At 44.3% G+C, this 12,334-nt stretch overlaps 1 protein-coding gene across 15 annotated transcripts in view; it reads right to left on the bottom strand.

Moving 5' to 3' along the window:
* Osbpl6 (oxysterol binding protein-like 6) overlaps positions 1 to 12,334 on the bottom strand; it is a 191,201-nt gene that overhangs the window by 154,731 nt on the left and 24,136 nt on the right. For 6 of the 15 annotated variants that reach the window (XM_087651709.1, XM_087651710.1, XM_087651711.1 and 3 more), the window contains exon 2: positions 4,795 to 4,963. The gene's annotated coding sequence lies outside the window, so the exon portion shown is untranslated. 15 annotated transcript variants of the gene reach the window in all.

Below are 12,334 nucleotides of genomic sequence, written 5' to 3'. Positions count from 1 at the left end.
GCTGAAGGAACCAAGAGGAAAACGAAGAGCAGAGATGTTGACCTACTAACCTACTGACCTACTAACTCTACCCCAACCCCTGGACTCTGCCACAGGTCTGGCTGCATTTACCGTTCTATGGCCAGAGTCTTCGCTGAGCCCCAGAGACACAGCTTCCTTTTTTGCTTCTTCTGGTCCAGGGGAAGGTAATGGTCCTTCCACTCCTGCTGGCTGCTCCAGAGTGCAAAGCCATCCTAAAGCAATCCCTCATCCTCTTTAAAGCATCTGTTCAACGTCTCTCCTATAACCCTTTAGGAATGCTATCCCATACCCAACAGACCACAGAACTACAAATCTGATCCCTAGAAAATATGTAAATGATTGTGAGGTCCTGAAGTCTGGCAATGTCACCGCTGTCTGACATTTACTAAGTACCTATACTTGAGCAAGGGCTCAGAGTTCAAATATCAATTACAACAACATCTGCATTCCTCCTATAATCAGCTTAGGATGCTCAAAAAGCGGGTTTCAGGGCAGTTCTGGGTATTCAAGGGTGAATTATATTTAAAATCCAAATTAGCCTTCATCCAAAGCCACACAATGGTCCTCTCCCCTCAGAGCTCAGAGGAACCAAAGCCTGCTGCCTGCCACCATCATCCTCCCGGTACAATTCTGTACACGTGCGCACACAGCTGACTCCATGCCAGTTTCAAGTCTGAAATCATTTTAATTTTTGAAAATAACAAGGAAACTATGTCCTTTGATTCTGTATAATACCATTCTGATTCCAGAAAAAAGAATACAATGTCGGTTCCTCAAAACAGTTTAACTACACACACACACACACACACACACATACACACACATACACACACACACGTCTGTTTATTTGGGGGTGTGTAGTGTGTTTTATTGGCTTGTTTTCAGAAAGTTTCACCCCATTTCCTCCTGCTCCACACACTGCTGTTTGGTTATTGTTGTTTTGAGACAGGGTGTCTCTATGTATTTCAGACTGGCCTTGATCTGTCTTTGTACAGGCAGCCCTAGAATCCACAGTCCACCTGTCTCAGCTCCCACATGCTAGGAGCACAGGCACGTACCACCATACCCAACCCTGAGTATTTATCACCTAGAATCTTTCTAAGCATGACTCTGGCCTCTACTCCGATTGCACCACGACGTTTTCTTGGGTACGAACATTCTTTTATTTATTATCTTGAGTTTGCCCATTGCTTCAACGCAATCTCCCTGCCTCTTTTTCTTTCCTGTTCTATTAACTCCCTTCCTCTCACTCTCCTTCCTCCTTCCTTGATTCATCTTAAGATTCTGGCACACTCTCCCACCCCCAAACATTAGCAGAGTACCCTAAAATGCACGGAAATGCTCCTGCTGCAGTGCTGCGGACAGAGTTGTCTCCTCAGATGTGGTGTTCCCTCTGGGACCCAGGTTATCCTTGGGGCACCTGATTAGAGGCAATGGAGGTTGCCCAGGCAACCACTCCAAAGTGTCCTGGGATGCATGGCAAGTGTGTTTTCCAACAGCCTGAGATGAAGGTCACACCAGCCAGCCCTGTGACAGCTGAAGGTGACGTGCCTATACTGGCAGCCACCAGCCGGAAGAACATCCATCACCATCCCGAGAAGCTTAATAACATTTGCATAACCATAAAACTGTCAGATTGCCAAGGCCCCAAGAACCAAAGATATTACATTTGAGGATGAATAACAATAGGTGAGTTGATGAAATAGTTTTAAAAAAACACTTTAAAAAACCAACCAGCTGCAGTTCAGGGGCTGTGCTGGTGAAAGCCGGCTACTGCTCTTTTCTTGGGTGATTTAAGAACAGGTCTACCGGGGGCAAGGCAGTGAACTGAAGGATCTGGGAGGATCTGCTATGCAGCCCTTTACCTCCTATAATTTCTTTAGATTAGAAGTATTTAAATTGTTAGTACCAAGTACCAAGACCCACTAATGCAGACTGCTCACACACCCACTAAATTAACCTCACACCTGACTGAACTGCAATCAAAAGTCAAACCCAGAAGGGGGCAAAGCAAGGAGACAAAGGAAAACCATACTCTAATGTGTCGAGTGCACTCACAGAACTGCAAGCTGAATTAAGGATGTCTCTACAGAAAAAAAAATGAAAAGAACACTTAGTGGCTGATTTACTGCAAAACACAAATGATCAACGCTATACAGAAAGATGTGTTTTAATAAAGACGGGAACTGCTGTGAGTTCAAGACTAGCCTGGGCTACAAAATGAGTCTCAGGCTGATCTGGATTACAGAATGACAGACTCTATCTCAAACAAACAAACAACACATACACAAGCACTCATATACTCTCCTCTCTCTCTCTCTCTCTCTCTCTCTCTCTCTCTCTCTCACACACACACACACACACACACACACGCACATACACACACACTAACACACACTCGCACACACTCGCACACACTTGCACACACTCACACACACACACACCACATATATGCACACATGCACATACACACACACACACACACACACACACACACACACACACACCAGATTGACAAGAATACACTTTGGGGAGACTAGCCAGGTAACAAATCTCACAAGCTTTCAATGTATGTAATGCTATAGAAGGTTATCTTGGACACAGAGTCAAACAAGCACACAACCATATGTCCAGATGTTCTTTACAGCAAGGAGCTATGGGTGAAAATAGCAGGATATCATCGATGTGTCCAGCAAGCCATTTTAAGTGATGATGAATACTTAATGCCCACACAGGAACTGTTGTAATAAAGGGAGCCATTTATGAAATGTAGCATGTGGGACATAGCATGATTCCATTTCTATGGTTTTAATGGATATAAAATCCTGAGGGGGGATCTATATATTTAATGCAAAATTTCATCTTATTTCTGGACAGTGGCACAGTGATTTTTTTAAAGAAATTTTTATTTCTTGTACTGAGATCTAATCTTATTTTTTTCTGCCACGAATAAAAATTACTTGTGATAATAACGTTTACATCTCAAAAAAAATCATAATTTATTTTTGTGCATACCATGACACTCATTTCTAACTCAACTTTTGCTTTAGGCCAAAATCATAAAATCATTCTGTAACAGCTATGTCTCTACGAACTAGGACACAGGAGGTTGCAGGACATCTTTGCATTTTAAGTAGAGAGATGAACCAGGGATTAAAAAACGACATCATCGGGGTTGGGGATTTAGCTCAGTGGTAGAGCGCTTACCTAGGAAGCGCAAGGCCCTGGGTTCGGTCCCCAGCTCCGAAAAAAAAAGAACCAAAAAAAAAAAAAAAAAAAAAAAAAAAAAAACGACATCATCAGCATCAGTTCCTGGAAGCCAGGTCCCTGGCTGAGAAAGCTACAGCCTGGGATATGGGGGATGGTGACCCCCAACATCACACTGCCTGGGGTTGGATGAGAATGAGTTCTGGACCATCAGTGGCTATAGCCTCCACAAAGCTGACTGGAGCAGATGGCTTCCCTCCTCCTTCATTTTCAATGTACAATGTAGCAACAGAGAACGAGGAGCTGGTGACGTGGCAAAGAACACCGGCTCTGAGAGTGCTCGGCTTTGGAAAGCAGTGTTATGAGATCACTACTTGGGGAAGACATGGACAGCCTGGGACAGTTTAAACACAGGCCTAACGGTACAGACTTGACCTCAGAAAAGCAGGGCCATTTATTTTTTACCCGTTTTGACATGTAAAATAGGGAAGGCTTGCTGTGACCCAGCAAGGATGACAGCGTCGTCTGAATCAGCCGTGATTATCACTCTCTAATCATAGCTACCTATCCTTGCAAATTCAACTTGTCACTTCTTAAGATCAGACCGTATCTGGCTGCTGAACACTGATGACTTTTTGGCGGAAGTTCCTGCTAGGGACTAACTTGCAGGAAAAATCAGTGGAAAATGTTTTACACACACACACAAAGCAAACAAAGATTTATGACCAAATAATTACTCCTGGACTTTAATTTCCACTTCTAATAAGCCATTCATATGGCCTCCTCTACCCTTGCCGGATGTTGCTATTTGGTTTCAGTTAATAAGGACACAGCGCCTTATTAAAGGGCTAGATTTAAATCCATGATGAATTCCTTCAGATCCTGGTACATGCTTATTACACTCCTAGGGAAGTTTCTGCCCTGCACTAAATGATTGATGGTAACCTACCCTACCCCAACATCAATTCTTCAATCTCTTTATATTTTATTAGCATATGTTAATACATATGACACCGGGTTTCTTTGAAATTTTCATGCTTGAGTATGTTATTTAGATCACATTCGCCTCCATTTTCTCGCCCCCTCCCACTCCGTCCTATCCTTTTACACTTCCCAAATATCCCCCCTCTCAACTTTCGTAGCTTTTGTTTTTTTTCCTCATCATCTAATAATTTTCATTATGGTTTCTTACAGGAGGATAAGGACAGGTTACCCATAGGAGTGTGGACACCTCACCGTCAGTTACACCACTGGAGAAAATGTCTCTTTCTCCCCGCAGCAGCCATTAACTTCCTATAGCTCCTCAGGGAGAAACGGTTTCCTCCGAGTCCCTCCCCTGAGTTCTGGTGTGTACCTGCCCACCTCCCTCTCTCTGTAGTTTGCTAAGTGATCACCACTTCAAACTGTACACAACAGGGATTTCCAGAAACCATTTCGTGGTGGTAATGATTTGCATTCTCTGTGAATAGTCTGGCTTCAGTAGCTAATCCCAGGGTGGAGAGAAAACAAAGAGATTCTTCACCAAAGAGGGTCCTTGAGAGCTTGGTGAGCGGAAGAGTCAATTACCTCTGGGCTGAGCCACTGATAAAGCCGGTTCCAAGGCAGACTCTGGCTCAATGGACTCCACCGTCTAGTGCTCCCGTGAGAGCAACTTCTCTCAGATGCTTCTGATGCTCAGTCACACCCCAGGCATATCCAGTGGCTTCAATTTCCCATGTATCCTGTCGCCAACATCCTAAAAACCCAAAACCGACAGGGGAATTTCCCTTAAGGACAATCCTAATGTCTACCACATAAGCCACATAAGCCGGCTGTGTTTTCCCCTCAGTAAGGATACCTTTACAACATCACAGACGCGGTCAAAAGAGAACCTCGTTTTGCTCTCCCAAACCGAACAAAAACAAGCCAAGGAGAGGTACTTGCCGGGCGATTCTAATTCCTGCATTTTTTCTCTAAGAACTAAGAGTACAAACTAAGAGTCCATAGATAAGCAATATATGAGCAGTGATTTCAAATTCCAACTAGAGCTTTGGCTGCTGCTGCTGCTGCTGCTGCTGCTGCTGCTGCTGCTGCTGCTGCTGCTGCTATTTTAAGGAGGTCTACACATCCAATAATCCAATTTGGCCAACTAGACCACAGAACTTAGCTGCTGTTACTATATTGGGCTCACGTAAGAACAGAGGCACCATCTTTAAGAAGATCCACAGACCGATGCAGGGCCTCATCCTCAGTAACTCTCTCTTCCCTTCCTCCTAGGCACTCAAGGCTCATCCGGCCTTTCAGCATATCATTACAATTCCACCACTCAGAGGGCTGAGGCAGGAAGGCTGCAGTTTGAGACCAACCCGGACAATAGCATAAGACCCCATCTCGAAAGCAAAACTAAAGTCAGACTTCCAGAATGAACTGCATTCGCAAACCTCTGCAGTCTCCAGACTGTGACTTGGAGGGATGGCCTGAACTAGTCACCTTGAAGTACCACTCGGGTGGCAGTGGGTAACAGCAGGCGTGGCTATTTAAATGTCTCTAGCCTGAGAGGACTTAATGCCCACAGTTCAGCATGAACTGACGGCAATATGCCACAGTGTCACTAACTGCTCCTGACATGTGAGATTTACCACCGGAATATAAAATGGGTCTTGGATTTAACAGCACATAATTAGTTCCTGTGACACCCAGAAAAGAGACTCTTGCCAGCAAGGGGGGATGGGATGACTCTCCGTAGCAACATGCACTGGTGATATATAACCACTTGCCAAGGCCCTGCCATTTAGAGCATGACACATAACTCAGCTTCCCTCCCCCACACGCTGGCCCAAGAAACAGGACTTCAGGACTGCTGACTTCTTAATGAGCCTCATGCAGATGACTTAGCCCATAAGGTACTCTCTGCAGAGCCCAGTTGTGGAATTAATACCTGTAACTATGTAACAGAAATGCAGCTTGAGTTTTGTCGCTGATCTCTGATCTGAGCTTTGGACTTAAGTCTTTCTTTTTTGTTCGGTGCCTCTACTTTCTAGTCTGCAAAATGGGAGTCGAACACATTCTCCAAGCTGTTGCTGTCAGGAGTGAATGCAAAGATGCAGAATGCAGCCTGCACATCCTTGGCCCATAGCAATGAGCCAGTAAATGGTAGTTATTAATAAAACCGCATTTATTATAGAGTGTCTGCTCTGGAACTACCTCAGATTGGCCTTCTCCTCCATGAAGATACAGTGGAAAGAATACTCTGATAGTTGTGGCTACAGGAGGATGGGAAGAACAAAACTCTGAGGGGGAGGGGCAAGTCAGAGGCTGAGAGAATAAAAGGATTCGAGCAAGGAAATACTTGGCCAAAGGAAAAGAATGAAGGTGAGGGTTTAGATATGAGGGAGGGGCAAAGAGGGGCAAGAAAAGTCAGTGAAAGCGGAAACAGAACGAGAAGCCAGGACCTTGGAAAGAGATACCAGGTGGCAAGGAGAAGGCTGAGGGACAATGAAACAAACACAGGGTCATTCCAGTTTCCATTAGCAACCACAGGCTTGGAGGAATTCTCCCATTAAAAGTATTAAAGTATCTAAAACAAGATACACTGTCCCAACTATCACTGTGCACTGGCTGATAGCATACAAGTCTACATTGTTTTTCTCTTTTTAAAAGGCAACAATAGCATATTTGCCTAAAGAACTCACCCAAGTAGACAGGTCAGACACTGTTACCCCAAAATCATACATCATGTTCCTTTACCCCCAAACTCACCTGAGTCTTGAGTAAGAGTGTTTGCTTTGCAAGTACTTATACCTAAGAACAAATCCCAAGAACTCACGTAAAAAGCCAGGCATATCTGTGTGTCTGTAGCCCTAGGCACTGGAGCTGTGTTAGGGTTTCTATTGCTATGATAAAACATCAGGACCAAAAGAAACTGGAGGAGAGGGTTTATTTCAGCTTACACTTTCAGGTCAGACTCCTCCCAACAAAGGAAGTCAGGACAGGCACTCAAGGCAGGGACCTGGAAGCAGAAACTGAAGCAGAAGCCATGGAGGAGTGCTGCTTGCTGGCTTTCTCCCCGTAATTTGCTCAGCCTGCGTTCTTACACTGTCCACGATTACCTGTCCAAGGTTTACACTGCCCACATGATTGCATTAATCAAGACCATGACCTACAGATCTGACAGGCCAATCTTATGGAGTTATTTTCTCAGTTAAGTTTCCCTTTTTAGATATGCCCAGGTTCATGACAAGTTGATAAAATTCAACCAGCACAGGGAGGTGGGGTACAAAGAGGGGAAGGTACTGGGAGCTCACAAGCTACACACTCTAGTAGAATCTGCAAGCTCCTGCCCAGTTCAGTAAGAGGCCCTTATTTCAAGGTAATAAAGCAGAGAGTCATAAAGGAAGATACTCCATGTTCTGCTCTAGCCTCTGTGTGCACCCGCCACACACAGCACACACACAACCAAGATGATTCCATCCACCATCATTCTCCATATTCAACGTCACTGTCATACATCGCTTTCAATTCCAAACAGTACTGTGGTCCTTCCCTAAGCTTTCCAACTTTAAAAAGTTAATTTTGAAATCATTCTAATCTCATTTAAACTTGCAGAAGCAGCACAAAGCAGATAGGAGTTCCTGCCTCCTTCATCGTGGTAATCAATTCTTCAGTCTTTAGCATTCTCCTGAAGCACTAGATAGTGAGCTGCAGACAGGCTCCCTGTATATGCCAGCATATATTTCACAAAACAAGGACTCCCTCATAGGACAATTTCCTGAGCATCTCAGTTAGTAAGCCAACATGCCATTATCCAATCCATAGATGCCAGTCAACTGGGACCCAACAATAGCATTAATCCAAGATGTCTTAGAGCAAGATCACATGCTCCAAGGATGGTATCTATCTCCTTGCTCTAGAACAATTCCTTAGACTCTCCCCACTGCCCCTCTCATGCTTGACAGGTTTCAAGAGCCACAACCTGTACTCTCAGGGAACCTGGGCCAGTCTCACCTGGGTCCATCTCATGCTCCCGTGACTCACGCCACAGACTTCTGGTGAGACCCCAGCAGGAAAAACTGTGAGGCTACACTATTACTCCTGGTTTGTTTTTTGTTTCACAGTGCTGGGAAGGGAATTTAGGGTCTTCACACATGCTAGGCAAACTCTCCACCACTGAACTAGGCCTATGACTCAGACTATCAAGCTTGGCTTCCTCTGACCATTGCTGCCTAGTAAACTCTCACTACAGAAGCCTTCCAAATAATGAGTTGTCTATTTCCTAAACTCTTTCTGCACCTGTTGTTTGACATCCATCCCCGACTAACACAGGAAAGAATTGGAAAGTTCTTTCCATTCACTTATCTATCAATAGAGACCCAAAGGATCCTATTTCATTTAATGACCTATGACTCATTACCATTATTGATTTATTTACTCATTGAGAGGGAGGGAAACACACACACACACACACACACACACACACACAGAGAGAGAGAGAGAGAGAGAGAGAGAGAGAGAGAGAGAGGTGGGGGAGGGAGAGGGAGAGGGAGACGGAGAGGGAGACAGAGACGGAGACAGAGAATATTAGAGAACATTCCACAGCACACATAGGAGGTCAAAGGCAACTTCAAGAGTCAGCTGTCATCTTCCAGTCTGCTGGGTCTGCCCTGCCACTTCTGCCTTTCAGCACACTCCAGGCTGGCTGCCCTGCAAGCTTCTGAGTGATGTTTCCCGTCTCTGCCTTCCATCTGGCCCCAGCAGTGCTGAGATTCGGGATGGGCTCAGCCTCATCCAGCTTTTCACATTCGTTCCAAGGATCAGATTGGGGCGCCTTTACCCACTGGGCCATGCTATTTATTTTGATGTTTCAATTTCCCAAGAAAACTGGTCAGTAAGTGTCTCTTGCTTTTCCAAAGGCAGACTTAGTCAATATAAATTCATCCATCAGGTAGAATGTTCAAGACCAAAAAAAAAAAAAAAAAAAAATCTCAGCTTTATCAATTTTCTTTAGGAATCATAAGACTCTGTGAGAAATCACTCATGAATGGAAGACACATTTCCCTTTATGAATGGAAGACATTTTCTCCTACCACCACCACTAGTTGACATCCATCTTTGGTGAGAGATAAGCATTCTCTCAGAATCATTTGTCAGGTAATGTTTAAAGGAGCAAGCCTACACTATCCTTCTTAAAATGACAAGAGAACCAGAAAGATGGCTCATTGGGTAAAGGCATTTGTCACAAAATTAACAACCTGAGTTGAATCTCCACAACAAACACACAGATGGAAATGGAGGACAGACTCCTCTAACCTACACACCACACACACACACATACACACACACACACTCTCTCTCTCTCACACACACACACACACACACACACACACACGCACGCACGCACGCACACACGCACACACGCACAGGCACACACTGTCTGTGCCCTCCACCCATATTTCATACATATACACAATAATAAAATAATATTTTTAAAGGTAAAGAAGATTTGAAAAGGAATCTTCAGCAACAGGCACCTTCCCAACTTCCCGTTTGCCAGATCCCATCTGGTCTACTGTGTGCTGCTGTTGCTGTAATAAACACCATGAACAAGAGCAACTTAGGGACCAAAGAGCTTCCTTCACTCACACTTACAGGGAACAGGCAATCACTGAGGGAAGTCAAGGCAAGAACAAAATCTGAGACTACGGAGAAATGATGCTTACCATAGACTTGTGTGTTTGAATACTAGGCCCATAGAGAATGACACTATTAGGTGGTATGGCCTTAGTTAGGTCTGGCCTTGCTGGAGGAAGTGTGTCACCGTGTAGGAAGGCCGGTTTTGGGTTTTTTCTTTTTTTCATCTTTATTAACTTGAGTATTTCTTATTTACATTTCGATTTTTATTCCCCTTCCCGGGTTCCGGGCCAACATCCCCCTAGCCCCTCCCCCTCACCTTCTCTATGGGTGTTCCACTCTCAATCCTCCCCCCATTACCGCCCTCCCCCCAACAATCACGTTCACTGGGAGTTCAGTCTTGGCAGGACCAAGGGCTTCCCCTTTTGGGGTCTTGTATACACTCAGTCTACAGCCAGTATGGCCTTCTCCTGCTACCTACGGATCAAGATATAGAGCTCTCGGCTCCTCTAGCACGATGACTGCCTGGACACTGCCATGTTTCCCACCATGATGATAATGAACTGAACCTCTGAAACTGTAAGCCAGCCCCAAACTAACGTTTTCTTTTATAAGAGTTGCCTTAGTCATGGTGTCTTCTCACAGCAATAAAACTCTGAGATGGTAGTAATAACAAGTAATAATATATTCTTCTAAAGTAAGAGCTCTGACTTGTCTTCCACTGAGACTCAGAGTAAATCCATAATGGCCTAGCTAAACAAAACACCTACTTCTCCAGACTGCTTATTTGAAAATAAGATGTTAGAATTAAATGACCTAATATTGGGGTTTTCTTCTGGGGGACAGAATTAGATTCAGTTTTCTCTACAGATGTGTCTCTTGATCAATCACGTTCCAAATAGCCTTACTCTATTTAAAAAAAAAGTATATTGACAGAAATTTGGAGTCAATGGGCTGTTATATTTAAGACAATTTACCAAAAGAGGGCATGAAGTTAGGAAAGGTAGAGCTGGTAAGAGTTAAAAGGAGGAACTGGGGTGAGTATGATCAAAATTCAGTTTACAAGACTCTGATTTAGTAAAAATAGTTTTAATACCCACAAATACAGCCACAGGCCAATCTGCTGGAAGCAAGTCATCAAGAGAGTTTTCTTCTTAACAGGACTCAAGTTCTTTGTCAGGCTGACATAAAGTAGCCAGCTTGCCACCATTAGGTGACCTCACCCAAACGGCAGCACCATTGGCCTCTATGATGAAAAGATACAGCAGAGCCAGCCCAGGAAACAGGAGCTGCTCCCTCTATCACTTCACCTGCTTCAGAAGGAAACGCCCATGTTTCCCGGTGCTTCTCCCACATCCATTTCCTGTCTGTCTTGAGAAATAAACCTCAAGCCAGACCTCGGTGATGCACACCATTGATCCCAGCACTCGGGAGGCAGAGGCAGGTGGGTCTTTTACCGAGTCACACCTGAAGTAGGCATATGTTTGTTATAAGAATACAATTATGGGTTATTTAGAATCTAGGTAAACTCTTTGTTTCATAGGTAAACGCTTTGTTCTATAAATATTTCCATACCAAATACTGAGCTCTCTGAACAGAGCATTTACTTACCTCCCCAATCTTTTAAAGACTGAGGCTTAGAGGATGTTTTATTTGAGATTCCATTGGTTGTGTTTGTGGGTGGCCAAGTTTTTGTGCCAACCTGACTATAAGCTACAGTCTCCGATTATTCAACTAAGCATTCATGGAGGGGTTGCTATGAAGGTATTCTATGCTGTGACAGGTCTATCCAATTGAGTTTAAGGAGGTCTTCATTCGGAAACTGCCGAGCTGGTGGGATCTGCTGATGGGCTTTGAACCTGGCTGGAATGTTGTGTCTCTGAAGAAGAAACTCCCCTGGGAGCAGCAGCCCAGCCTCTGCTCTTCCTGCCTGAGACCCAATGGATTGCTCTACACCTGCTAGATTGTCTCCTCGACCTCTGGTTAGTTTATCGTTGTGGTGATGAAATCAGTAAGAAAAACAAATTGAGAAGAGCAAAGATTTGCTTTGGCACACGGTTTTGGAGACTTCAGTCACTGGCTAGCTGGCTCCATTCTTTTTAGGCAACTGGCAAGTCAGAAGCACTGTAGAGGAAGAGTGTGGCAAAAACTGCTCATAGCCTCCAGGAAACAGAGGGTCAGAAGGGGCCCAAATAAGATATGTTTTCCACAACTCCAGTGATCTATTTCTTCCAAATAGGCTCAACCTCCCAATAATGCCATGTTATTAATCCATCCAGTGGTTAATGCATTGATCATATCAAACCCCCCATGATCCAATCACATCTCAGGAAGTGGATTTAATGACTGCAGACCTTGCCTTCAATCTATGAGGCTACCAATAGGACATTTTGTATCCAAATCATAACCATCAAGTAAGCTAGTATCTGCTACATATTTGCCATTCACTGGTTCTTTTTTTTCTCTAGTACAAGCCTAGGCAATACAGTCCACTTCTAGA

Source organism: Rattus norvegicus, chromosome 3 (genome assembly GCF_021556685.1).
Source record: "Rattus norvegicus strain SHRSP/BbbUtx chromosome 3, alternate assembly SHRSP_T2T, whole genome shotgun sequence".
Lineage (NCBI taxonomy): Eukaryota > Metazoa > Chordata > Mammalia > Rodentia > Muridae > Rattus > Rattus norvegicus.
This window is presented reverse-complemented; position numbering and strand designations above follow the sequence as displayed.